A 13,161-nucleotide genomic window follows, 5' to 3' on the forward strand; every position below is an offset into this window, starting at 1 on the left:
GGGAAACGATTCCTCATGCAAAAACTAATAAAAAGATGCTGGAGTGCCTATATTGATATCTGAAAAGCAGATTTCAAAAAAAAGGAAAATTAGCAGAAATCAAAAGGGATACTGCATAATGATGAAACTCAATTCATCAGAAAGTTCTAATAATAATAAATGTGTCTACAAGTAACCATGGAGCTTCAAAATACATGGAGCATTAACTGATTGATCTTAAAGGAGAAACAGACAAATCGACAACTTTAGAGATTTCAACATTCATTTCTCTGTACTCAAGAGAACAGGCAGACAGAAAATCAGTAAGAATGTCTAAGGCCTGAAGAATATTATCAACCAAAATGTCATTTATAGAACACTCCACTCAACCTCAGTAAGAATACTTTTCAAGTACGCATGGAACATTAACCAATAAAAACCATATTATCAGTAGGAAAACACATTCTTAAATTTAAAAAACTGAAATTATATTCCTTGACAATAATGGAAATAAAAACAAAAATTTTAAAAACAGAAAGATATGTTAAAAATCAAATATTTTGATGTATTTATAAATAATCCTCAAATCAAAGAATAAGTCACAAGAGAAATGAAAAAAATTTATAGTGCACAAAAATGAAAATAAAATATATCAAAAATTGAGAGATGTGATATAGAAGCGCAGAAGGGGAAACTTATAACAAGCTGTTAGAAGAAGGAAATAAAATCAATAATCTAAGCTTCCAATGTCAGAAACTAGAAATAGAGAGCAAACAAAACTCAATTCATGAAGAATAAGGAAATAATAAAAATAGCAGAAATGGATAAAATTTAAAACAAAAATCAGAGAAAATGTATTAAATAAAAAACTGCTTGATTGAAAGATCAGTAGTATCAATAAGAGTGACAAACCTTTAGTCAACATAAGGAATAAAAAAGAGATGACTCAATTAGCATCATCAGAAACAAAAAGGAGAATATCACAAACATTAATAGGATACTATAAATTCTTATTAAGAGAATACTATAAACCATTCTGTGAACATACATTCAACAAATTAGATAAAATGGAAGATTCCTTGAAAAACACGATTTGTAAAAACTATTTCAAGAAAATTTAAATAAGTGAAATTATCCTCCACTGAACAAACTGAATTCACGGTTTAAAACTTTCTTAAAAAAAAGTAAAACTCCAGACCCAGATGGTTTTATTAGTAAATTCTACCAATAAGTTTAAAATGACACCAAGTCAACAAAATCTCTTCCAGAAAATGAAAATAGAAAAATCATTTCCCAAACCATTTTATGAGGTAATCATTATTTTAATATCAAAACTAGATAGGGAGTTCCTATCGTGGCACAGTGATTAACGAATCCAACTAGGAACCATGAGGTTGCGGGTTCGATCCCTGGCCTCGCTCAGTGGGTTAAGGATCCCGCGTTGCCGTGAGCTGTGGTGTAGGTCACAGACGCAGCTCAGATCCTGTGTTGCTGTGGCTCTGGCATAGGCTGGCAGCTACAGCTCCGATTAGACCCCTAGCCTGGGAACCTCCATATGCTGTGGGAGTGGCTCAAGAAATGGCAAAAAGACAAAAATAAAAAATAATTTAAAAAAAAAAAAAAACTAGATAGGAGTTCCCATTGTGGTCAGCAGAAACAAATCTGATTAGTATCCATGAGGATGCAGGTTCAAACTCTGGCCTCGCTCAGTGGGTTAAGAATCCGGCATTGCCACGAGCCGTGGTGTAGTTGGCAAACTCGGCTCAAATCTGGTATTGCTGTGGTGTGGGCCAGTGGCTACAGCTCTGATTCGTCCCCTAGCCTGGAAATCTCCATATGCCACAGGTGCAGCCCTAAATAGAAAAAAAAAAAAACCCCAAAAAACAAACTAGATAAAGATAGTAGAGGAAAATAGTTTGGTCCAATATCCCTCATGAAAACAAAAATCTTCACCAAAGAATTAGTCAAATTAATACAATATATAAAAAGAATGATACATCATGATAATGTGGGGTTTATATCAGGAATTTAAAGTTATTTCAACATTCAAAAGTAAATTAGCATATTAAAATCATCATATTAACAAATTAAAAAAGAAAAGACACACAGACAGAAAGGACAAGGCTCATTTAGACCCACACAAATGGAATCAATTGATTTTTACCAAGATACATAGATAATGGAGAAAGGATACTTTTTTTTAACAAATGGTGCTGGAACAACTGAATATCCATATAAATGGATCCAAACTAAAGAACTTCAACCTACATCCCATTCAGTACAAAATATTTACTTCAAAATGGAACAAAACCTTAAAAACAAAATGAAATACAAAACATAAAATTAGAAAAGTCTTAGAAGAAAACATAAGAGAAAACTTTATAATCTTGGATTAGGCAAAGAGTTCCTAAATAAGACAACAGAAGAATGATTTGTAAAAAAATAATTGGCAAGTCAGACTTCATTGGTATTTAAAGTGTTTCCCCCTGCAAAACATTTAAAAAGTTAGTCATATACTGGGACAAACATTTTCAAATCAAATATCTTACTAAGAACTTGTATCTAGGAGTTCCCGTCATGGCGCAGTGGTTAACGAATCTGACTAGGATCCATGAGGTTGAGGGTTCGATCCCTGGCCTTGCTCAGTGGGTGAAGGATCTGGCGTTGCTGTGAGCTGTGGTGTAGGGTGCAAATGCGGCTCGGATCCCACGTTGCTGTGGCTCTGGTGTGGGCTGGTGGCTACAGCTCTGATCAGACTCCTAGCCTGGGAACTCCATGTGCCATGGGAGCGGACCTAGAAAAAGGCAAAAAGATCAAAAAAAAACCAAAAAAAACCTTGTATCTAGAACATGTAAACTCAACAATAAAAAATTAAAATTAAATAGGTGAAAGATCTAAACAGATTCTTTACAAAGAAGATATATACATATGTCAAGTATACACGAAGAAATTACATCCAACAAAAATAGTTATGGGGAACAGCAAATTTTAAGACATGAGGTACAACTATGTACTTATTATAATGGCTAAATTTAAAAAAAAAGAAAAAAATTTAACAATGGCATGGGCTACTAAAGATGCCTTTTGCTAGTAAGAATGCAAACTGATACAACCATCTTGGAATACACTGTACCATTTTTTAATAAGTTAAATATACACTCATATGACCCAGCAGTCCACTTTTATATATTTATTCTAGACTAATGTTGAGGGAGTATTTATAAACTGTTGGCATCTTTTTGCTTGTCATACCTGTGGGTGCTATTGACATCTAGTTGGTACAAGCTAGGGATGCTGCAAAACATCCTCCAAGCCATAGCATGGTCCCCTGTAATAAAGAATTACCCAGTACAAAGTGTAATAGTGGTTAAGAAACCCTGTCCTAGAAAAATAAAAAGGCTTGTTACAAAAAAACCTGCATAGGAATAGTATTAATATTGCCCTCAAACAGGAATTAGCCCAAATATCTTACAATTGCTGAACAGATAAACCAATAGTGGTTAATCCATACAATAAAATACTACTTAGCAATAAAAAAGAATGAACTATTGATACATGAAACAATATGATATTCTCTTAAAGAAAATATAAAGGGTAGAGAAATACCAGTGGTTGCCAAGCATTAGGAATGGAAAAATATTTGACTTGAAGGGCAGCATGAGGGAAACTGGCAGGTAACAGAATTTTCCTGTATCCTTCCACTAGTCACAGTTATACCCAAACTCATAGAACTGCATAACCAAAAATAAAAGAAATTTACTGTATGTAAAATTTAATGCATTAGTGGAAGGATATTCTATTCAAGTGAATCTTAAGGAAAAAAACTGACAAAAGTGGAAATTTTATATGTGTGTACATATAATTAATATACATGTGTGTATATAAACACATACATATATTAAGTGATTACACTTATTAATGAGATACTGTGTTAAGAGAATATATGCTGGAACAATGATCCCTAGGTTCAAATTCCCACTCTACCACTCATCAGCCCCATGATTTTGGACAACTAACCTAACCTCTCTGAATGTCAGTATCCACACCTGTAGACTGGGAATAATAATAGTTTCAAACTCATAGATTTGTTGTGAGTTGATATGCAATAACACACTTAGAACACTGCTTGATAGATCACAAACTATAAAAATTAGCTATTTTTTATTGTAAATGACACAAAATTTATGCCGCAGGTGCAGCCCTAGAAAAAGAAAAAAAAAGACAAAAAAAAATTTATATAGTACACACTTTTAGTTGCCGTTTAACCTAGAAGAACATGAAAGCCATACTTAATAAATTAATAATTTTAATGCGTCTAAATCAAATTTAAACCAGGAAAATAATGTGGGAAATTATTAAATATGTTATACCTTATAATTTTGTCTTAATTATTCTATGTTGATAGATTTTATGAAATCTATCAATGTCATATTTTCCACTTACTATATAATGAATATCTTTTCCATTTCACTAGTTTGTATCTAAAACATCCTTTGACAGGACTGACTTTTTATGCAGACATTGTATAGTTTAACTGACACTCCATTTCTGACCATTTAGATCTTTTCGAGTTTTTTTTAAAAAAAATCTTTACAGAATTAGTTTTCTTAATTATTTTATTTTATTTGCTTTTTTTAGGGCCACACCTATAGTTTATGAAAGTTCCCAGGCGAGGGGTTGAACTGGAGCTGCAACTGCTGGCCTATGCCACATCCACAGCAACATGGGATCTGAGCAGCATCTGTGACCCACACCATAACTCACAACAATAACAGATCCTTAACCCACTGAGTGAGGCCAGGGATCAAACCGCATCCTCATGGATTCTAGTTGGGATGGTTACTGCCTTGCCATGACCCATAACTCCTACAGAATTAGTTTTCTACTAAGTTGGAGCTTTTGGCTACTTGTTCTCTAAGACATTTTATCAATATCTTTTTCAAAAATCAAAACCCTATCATTTTTTAGTTGCCAGTTATTGAATATCCTTAGCAAGAATCCCCATTCTGCCTTTAAAAACAGCATTAAGGGGAGTTCCCGTCGTGGCGCAGTGGTTAACGAATCCGACTAGGAACCATGAGGTTGCGGGTTCGGTCCCTGCACTTGCTCAGTGGGTTAAGGATCCCGCGTTGCTGTGAGCTGTGGTGTAGGTTGCAGACGCAGCTCGGATCCCGCGTTGCTGTGGCTCTGCGTAGGCCGTTGGCTGCAGCTCCAATTGGACCCCTAGCCTGGGAACCTCCATATGCCGCAGGAGCTGCCCAAGAAATGGCAAAAAGACAAAAAAAAAAAAAAAAACAGCATTAAGAGATAATGTGATTAATAATTTTGAGAATACAAATTTATGTTTTTCAGAATTTTATATATGTATGTATATTTCCAAATAAACCAAAACAATTTGCCCCAGTTCCATCCTCTCTGAAGAGTAAACGTGTAATTTTATCTTAAAAAGCAATCTCAGGCTCTGTGCTCTGATCATTCACCTTTGATTTTCAGGTCCCACCCTAGAGAGCCATAGAAGATGTCACCTGCTCTGAAAGTGCACTCTTCTTTCCAGGAGACAACATCACTTTTATTATTTGCAGTGACCCAGGTCAGGTCTCCACTGTGAATCATTAGAACATGTCAAAAAATTTTGATCTATATCTCATTGATAAGAATATGAATTCTTAAGGTGTCTGAATTGCACATTTCCTAATTATGTTATCTAAGAACAGAAAGAAAAACAGCTTGTCCAACAATATCTATTTTCCTCACTAGAGGAAACCAGGATTTGTATCATAATCATTTCATATTCCTGAAACATGTATAAAGCTCAAAGGTTATTAAATAATTGCATAGCAAAAATATTCTTAAAGATATATATATATACATATATATACACACATATATATACATATATGTATATATATATACACCCACACACACGGTAAATGCTAAGATTTCTTAATGAAAGGAAAATGAGATAAAAATTTCCTAAACCTAAAACTTTGCTGTATGAAAATATGATCATGTAACTATATAATAAAAACAATTCAAATAAGCCACAGACTCTTCCATTTTTCTCATTTGTGGCTGAAATGTGATATATATATCTATATATATGGAAATGTCCACAAATACTAAATAGCAAGGAAATATACTAACTTCAGGAAGTTAGCATATTTATACATAGGTTATTTATCATGCACATTAAGTGCACTGTCTACTTTCTCTGTTATAGAATTTATAATTATCTTATTTTCCTTTGTGCAATTTTTAAACTTGTAATTTGGGAATTATATAAACTTTACTATCTGAAATTAATTACTTTTCAAGATGATGGCCCTACCTGCTATTTAAACAGCTGCGAAGAAATTTAAAATAAAACCAGATGTATAATTATAACTCTTTTGTTAGATAAACACATTATTTTTAATATTTTATGTATCATCTTAAATTTTCAGAGAGTAATAATCTTCTTAGGTTAATACAGCAATCAAAAATAAATATCTTAAGTTTTTTTTATTTGTCAAATGATCATATGTTAGGAACAACCATGAAGACTGAGCAGGAACGTGTTGGGAAGCATAATTACAAAAATTTACAGCTGGGCTTATGTTGGCTAAGAGATTGACGACTCACTTGTTAATGTGGAAGAAATATACACAGGGCATATTAAATTACCCTTAGTGTGGGGAGTTTGATGTGCTGTGTTATGTTAGAACTACTCTATGTGACCCCTGCTCAGTGATGCATTAAAAATGTGAAGTATTGTACTTCCTTAGAAAGCAGACTCAATGCGCTGCAACCCCATGCTGGTTGTTACCCAAAGCAAGCATGGTTAAATTATACGCATCCTTTGGTTTTAAAGGAAGGAAAAAATAGGAGGAGGAGACACATTTCTCATGGATTAACATCCTCTGATCTATTTTTGCAACTAACTTAATACATATTCAGTAGATAATTTTTTTTCAGGGTTGAAAAGAAAAATCTTTTATGTTTGCGTTTTTAATGTTGAATGATCTGTAAAAAAAATTCCTAGCAAATCAAGTGGTCTCTTTAAATATAAATGTTTTACACCATGAGTATACAAATCATGTTTATTGGAAAAGTAACTCAGATTCCTCCCTAGTATTTTTAAACCACCTCTTATATATCTATATTCTTCAACATATACATACATACAAAATCAGTGACGTGTTTGTTTTCTCTAACCATCTTTTCCTAAAGATGCAGAATAATTTAGGATATATATTATGGGTTCTGGGTATATATCATGTCTCCATCCCCTATAGTATTTACATAGTCACATATTTAAAACAGTAGATTCTAAATAAATGATAAAAGCACAATAACTATAAGAAGAACTAAGTAACTTTATTCTATTGTTCTATGTGACCACTTGGGTTTTTATTTATATTTAAATTTTTCAGGTAAAACAGACTGTACATGAAAGAGGTAATATGCTTTGGGGAAGTAGCAATAAAGTACATATTTCAAAAAATACAAAATATTTTATTGAGTTTGAATAATATCTTTAAAGTCTAAATGTTATTCTCTTTTAAATTGTTTGATTTTGAACTAAAGGATGACTTAAAATGATTATTAGTGATTGTTACAAAATTATTAATGATCTATTTTTGTTATGGAAATGCAGGAGATATTAAAATGATCTGCTTGAGTATCTGCATTCATGTATGCTTTTGTTTAAATTAAAAAAGAAGTTGGGGTGAAAATGCAGAAATGTTATATACTACCTAACATTTTCTATCACGTCAAAACATTTCCATTTCCTCAATATTTTTTAACCAGTTGCTTCTATATCCTCTTTTATTCATGATTAAACCATCTTGTTCAGAAATTATTATTCATGAGGTTTGATTAAAAATGTTTTATTTTCTCAATTGTAGTTTTTTCAAGGCCTAGAAAATAATAAATTCCTCCTGGCTTGAGTTATTAACATTGAATCATGTCTTCAAATTGACACTTAAACTAGACTATAAAGGACACATTAGACTCTGTGAGCTGTGCTTCTTGGAAGCCAAGAGAATGTAAAGCCTTGCTTACATAAAGTTCAATTCTTTCTGTGTTTTAAATATAAACAGTATTATGTAGTTCCATACATGAAACTCTGAGACTGAAGTTTCTATTGAACTTTTGATTTTTCTTTGAAGCTTGAGAGGAGTCATTAAGAAACTATTATTTACTCATTCATTATGGAAAAATTCAATAAATTTGTAAAATGAATCAAAAATATTAACTCAATAATTGTCATTGTTAACTAAAATTTATTTATCCAACATGTTATTGATTAAAATGACATGTCTTGCTGAATTTTGTGATTTTCTGGGTGACTTCTCATGGGAGGGTAGTGGTGGTTGTAATCAGAAGTTTTAAAGGAAGAAGAAAAGAACACTAGACATTGATTGGAGAATAAGAAAATAAATTAGACTTATGTGAGATGTTCTACTGAAAAAGAATTAAGATTTGTTTCTAAATAAAAAAACAAATCAGTAATAGAACAATGAATATAATTATTAAAATGAGACTGAAAAATCTTATACTTTTAAAAGTCCCATCATATTGCTGATGTCAAAGAAAGAAAAATATTTGTATAAAGCTCTAGTCTTTTATGGTAACCACAGTTAAACATATATACACAAATATTGCTATATGGGAGTATTATTTCTAAGAATATAATGATCCATCTCTCCATGACCTCAACTATCATATTAACTTTCAAGTTTTATCCTAGGGCTTAGTAATAGGAACCACGTATTTTTCCCACACTAAATGCGGGCTTGCCTCTTCTCCATTTCTTTCTTCATTATTCCTGATTTCTACCTCTTCCTTTGGTCTAAATTGGTTACCTAAGCATTCCTTTACACTCTACAGTTCCAGTTGATAGGGAATATTTGAGTTTTCAGGAACAAATGAGTAACCTTTGCGTGAAAATGCAACTAACAGTAGAATAGGTCTCTGTTTGCTTTCATGGCAACTATTCAATAGTGGTTATTCATTTACAAGTTCTCTTCCAGGGTAAAGTACTTGGTAAGAATTGGTTCAGAATGTAGTCTTTGTTTTCAAGTCTTCCTTTTATCTTGGTTTGTTCTCTATGTCCTCATGCCTAAAGCAGTCATTCTGTTCTTCTTTGTCAAACTGTTACAATTACCTTCACATTCTACTGGAAAAGTCATCACTCACAAACACCCACTCAATGTCTCTGTATCACTGGGAATGAAGCATAGTTGATATGATTTCCCACCAATTCAGCACTTAAATCAGAAATATAATGCATGGTATAAATGTCTCAGACTTGAAGCCACTCCCATTGAAGGAGAGAAGTTCAAGGACTAAGTATTTATGGTGCAATTATTTTGTGAATATGCTGAGCCTTGAGGATTTGAGCAAACAAGCAAAGCAAAGCAAAATAAAACACATTATAAAAATGTGCTGGAAGAGAGGTATAACAACCTGCTGCGGCAAACCTGGAGGCAGGCATCCATTTATTGATAACTATTAAACAACATTTTACACTAAAGATTAAAAAATATGTGGGTGACATTAAACCACAGTTTGAGGCTATATAAAAAAACTGTATAAAGATAATGAATACATAGAACACTTTGGATTGTTTTTTAATCTCTTCATAATCACCAAAATAATAAAAAAGCACTATAATAATACTTGCAAAGAAAAAAATGAAGTAAAAAAATTGTTCATCCATACTTTGATTTAAGGAGTTTTGCCCCCTCCAGTTTATGTATTGAAATCTTAATTGCCAATCCCTCAGAATGTGGCTTTATTTGAAAATAGATTCCTTTCAGATGTAATTAGTTATAGTAAAGTGAGGTCATGAGGGTCCCACACTTGATCTTAGCCAAAAGGCTGAGAAGTGACGATAGTGAGTCCTAACCCAATTGATTGGTGTCCTTATTAAAAAAAAAAAAAAAAAAAAAAAAAAGAAAAAGCTGGATACGGGGACAGGCACACAGGGAGAATACTCTAACAGTAAACCTACATACCTTCTGCCTAGGAGAGAGACACTATCTGTTTCTTCCAAGCCTGCTTCCTAAAAATATATTCTTAAAAAGAGACTAGCAGCCATGTTCTGAGGTGCAGTCATGTTCTGAGCCTGATACCATATTCTTAGAATAACAGCAGAAGAGAAGAAACGTAATACCACAACAGTACTGGTCTTATTTTATGGATGAGAAAATTAAATTTCTATAAATTCTTTTGGATAGATTCTGTTTCATAATCCAAACCTAGTTCTAACTCATATGCAGTCAATAAAACTTATATTTAAAACACCATTTTTCATAATGGTAAAGGAATTCACCAAATAGTTATATCATCATTTACTTGTCTAATCCCTTTTTTGGGCTCAAACATGGTATTTTACTTTTCTCAATTTAATTTGTTCAGTTTTTTGAGATATAATTGACATACAACACTGTATAAGCTTAAGATGAACAGCATAATGATTTGACTTACATGTATTGTGAAATGATTACCACAATAATTTTAGTGAACCCACATCATCTCATTAAGGTACCAAAAAAATAAAAATAAATCACAAAGAAAACGTTTTTTTCCTGGTGATGGAAACTCTTAGGTTTTACTCTTTTAACAACTTTCACTTATACCACTGTGACCCCCTTATTCTGCTTTCATTTTTCTTTTACTCTAAAGGAAAGGTTTGATGCACTTCACCATTAAATTTATTTCCTTAAGATTGACTAACACTTTTTTGTTGTGAGCTTTGCTCAGCATATTTTTACTTCATGCAATATGTGCATATATAGACAAAACAATAAAAATCTTAATTTTATAAAATAAAAATCGCCATACACATCTCTGTCTTCTCTCTTTTCTCTCTACGCATACACAAAACACCAACACAAAATTTAGGTATTAAGAGGTAACAAAACTTGAACATTTCTATTCACAGTTCTTCTGAAGATAAATTGTATAGTTCTAAATGGTATGCTTTTATTATATCATAGTTTATTAAATTTAACCCATATCTGATAAGATCCTTAAATGAATTAAAAGTAACTTAGTTTACTTTAATCTTCTCCTTTTTTCTTTTTCCAAATTGGGTTACATGCATGTACATTTGTCTTATTTTTAATTTTTCCCTTGATTTCCAATTGCTAATGCTCATAAATCCAACTTCATTTTTTTACTCAATAGATATGCTCTCCTACTAACACAGAGAGGTAAATGAGCCTATATGGATAGAATTAATATTGACAAATTCCCTTATTGAAATTGAATAATGGAGCAGTATTCATGAATTTATGTCTATGTTGGTGTATTTAATTATGCAGAAAAGACCAATCACATCCTTCGAGCAGCTCTATCTAATTCACAATGTTCTTAGCTCTGAAGGTAACGATTTGGGATGTTAATACTTTAAATGTAATGTATCTTGATATATATGCTTTAAAGAAGGCATAGAAAATTTAAAGGTGAATATTCATAGGCATAAGTCATACACATAATATTTTTGTGAAATGGTGAATTCAGGTCTATTGATGTATATAGTTTCCCTGCACACAGCTCTGCTTAGAACTAGCAGATGAGTAGCAAAAATAGCAGCTGTGTATGTGTGTTTGTGTTCAAGTGTGTGATTTGCATGCCTGTATTAACAGCTGCACAAATGCATTTAGGCACCGAGACATAATTATCTAGGAAAGAGATCAAGAATAGTAATAATTATGTCTTACATTCCCCAATACGCTAGTACTAATACTGAGAGAAGGGCAAAATAGGTCTGAGGACAAATGACAATTTTCTTCTGCTTATATGTCAATAATACATCTTTAGTTAGAATTCACTAGCAACAACTAAATACCACACCTAACACCTAAAAAGACTGTCTAATAATCGCACACCAGTTCAATTTGTTCATCACAATTTAAATACAGTAGCTTAATTCTACTTAATTCTTAGGTCCTCTTATGAAGAAAACATTACCTTGCAGTAATTCAGCTCTCTATTATTGATAATGAGGCAAATCTGAATAAAAAGCTGAACTAAAACCATGAAATGTTTAGGAGCAAAAATTTTGCAAAACAAAATTATGTGTAATTAAGAGCATCAGAAATTCAGGTAGAGGAATTCCCGTTGTGGCTCAGCAGTAACGAACCCAACTAGTATCCATGAGGATGTGGGTTCCATCCCTGGCCTGACTCAGTGGGTTAAAGCTCTGGCATTGCTGTGGCTATAGTGTAGGCCCGCAGCTACAGCTCTGATTCGACCCCTAGTCTTGGAACTTCCGTATGCCATGGGTGCAGCCCTAAAAAGACATGAAAAAAAAAAAAAGAAATTCAGGTAGAGGTATAATAACAGTTCAGATTAGTGTGATCATTTAATTTGGCAAATATATAACTGAGCCTTCTCTGTGGCCAAAGATTAGGAGTAAAATAGAGACAAGCATCAATATCAAAAGGAGACAAACAGTAAGATAGATACTGCTCGCTTTGGAGCTAATTTGTATTGAAATGGTCTTCCTACCGGCTAGGCAGTCTGACATTGCTGTAAGGCCTAGTGAATTCTTTCTTCTGAAACTGAAAGGGCCAGATTCATGTTCTCATAAACCCTTGGCAGATGAGACACAGGCATGTGACTCAGCCTGAGCTTGGGATCTCTGCTTTACCATCAGATTCACCTGCCCTAGAAGGCACTTCTGTACTGACAGCTTACAAATCCCCTGGAACATTGTGGTGGCAGTAAAAATAGCCAGAGTCCAGTGATCACAGTGGCAGCTGTACTGAATTCCAACCACTCAGCAGGGCATGTCCAGTGGTCCTGGCACTAGAGGCAATTTTCTAACCAGACTGGCTTGTGATGGCGGCTGGTATTCCTGGCTGCCTAGTCTCCCTTTTATCCTGCTATTTTTTTCTCAGCCCAGGTCAGCAGCCTTCTTGCTAATTTTGGAAGGAACCAGGTATATTTCCAATAATTTTCTTTTCTGTTCAACTAAACAAAGGTGATATCACTTGTTTGAAATTAATAACCTTTGCTTAATTCATTAATGACATTCATGATAATACGATTCTAATCCTCATATGTAATACTGATAATTTTTTTTGAAAATCCAACGTTTTATGTAGTCTAAATTAGTCTAACCTTTTAATGGAGAAATTAGAAGTTTTAAAGTACACCCAATATCGATATCGACAGAGCATGAGT

At 33.1% G+C, this 13,161-nt stretch overlaps 2 long non-coding RNA genes across 3 annotated transcripts in view; one reads left to right on the forward strand and one right to left on the reverse strand.

The window, feature by feature from the left end:
* The window catches only part of LOC110255496 (uncharacterized), a 714,189-nt gene extending 701,560 nt beyond the window's left edge, over positions 1-12,629 (reverse strand). Inside the window, exon 1 of the long non-coding RNA XR_014816017.1 lies at positions 12,484-12,629. This is a non-coding gene — a long non-coding RNA (uncharacterized LOC110255496). The remainder of the gene's footprint in view (positions 1-12,483) is intronic.
* The window catches only part of LOC146400053 (uncharacterized), a 97,551-nt gene continuing 97,008 nt past the window's right edge, over positions 12,619-13,161 (forward strand). For both annotated transcript variants that reach the window (XR_014816015.1, XR_014816016.1), the window contains exon 1: positions 12,619-12,916. This is a non-coding gene — a long non-coding RNA (uncharacterized LOC146400053). The remainder of the gene's footprint in view (positions 12,917-13,161) is intronic.

The sequence above is a fragment of the Sus scrofa genome, chromosome 9 (genome assembly GCF_054392235.1).
Source record: "Sus scrofa isolate SSC_HxYL_T2T_F1_AM1 chromosome 9, Sscrofa_HxYL_maternal_Yorkshire_Landrace_v2.0, whole genome shotgun sequence".
Classification (NCBI taxonomy): Eukaryota; Metazoa; Chordata; class Mammalia; order Artiodactyla; family Suidae; genus Sus; species Sus scrofa.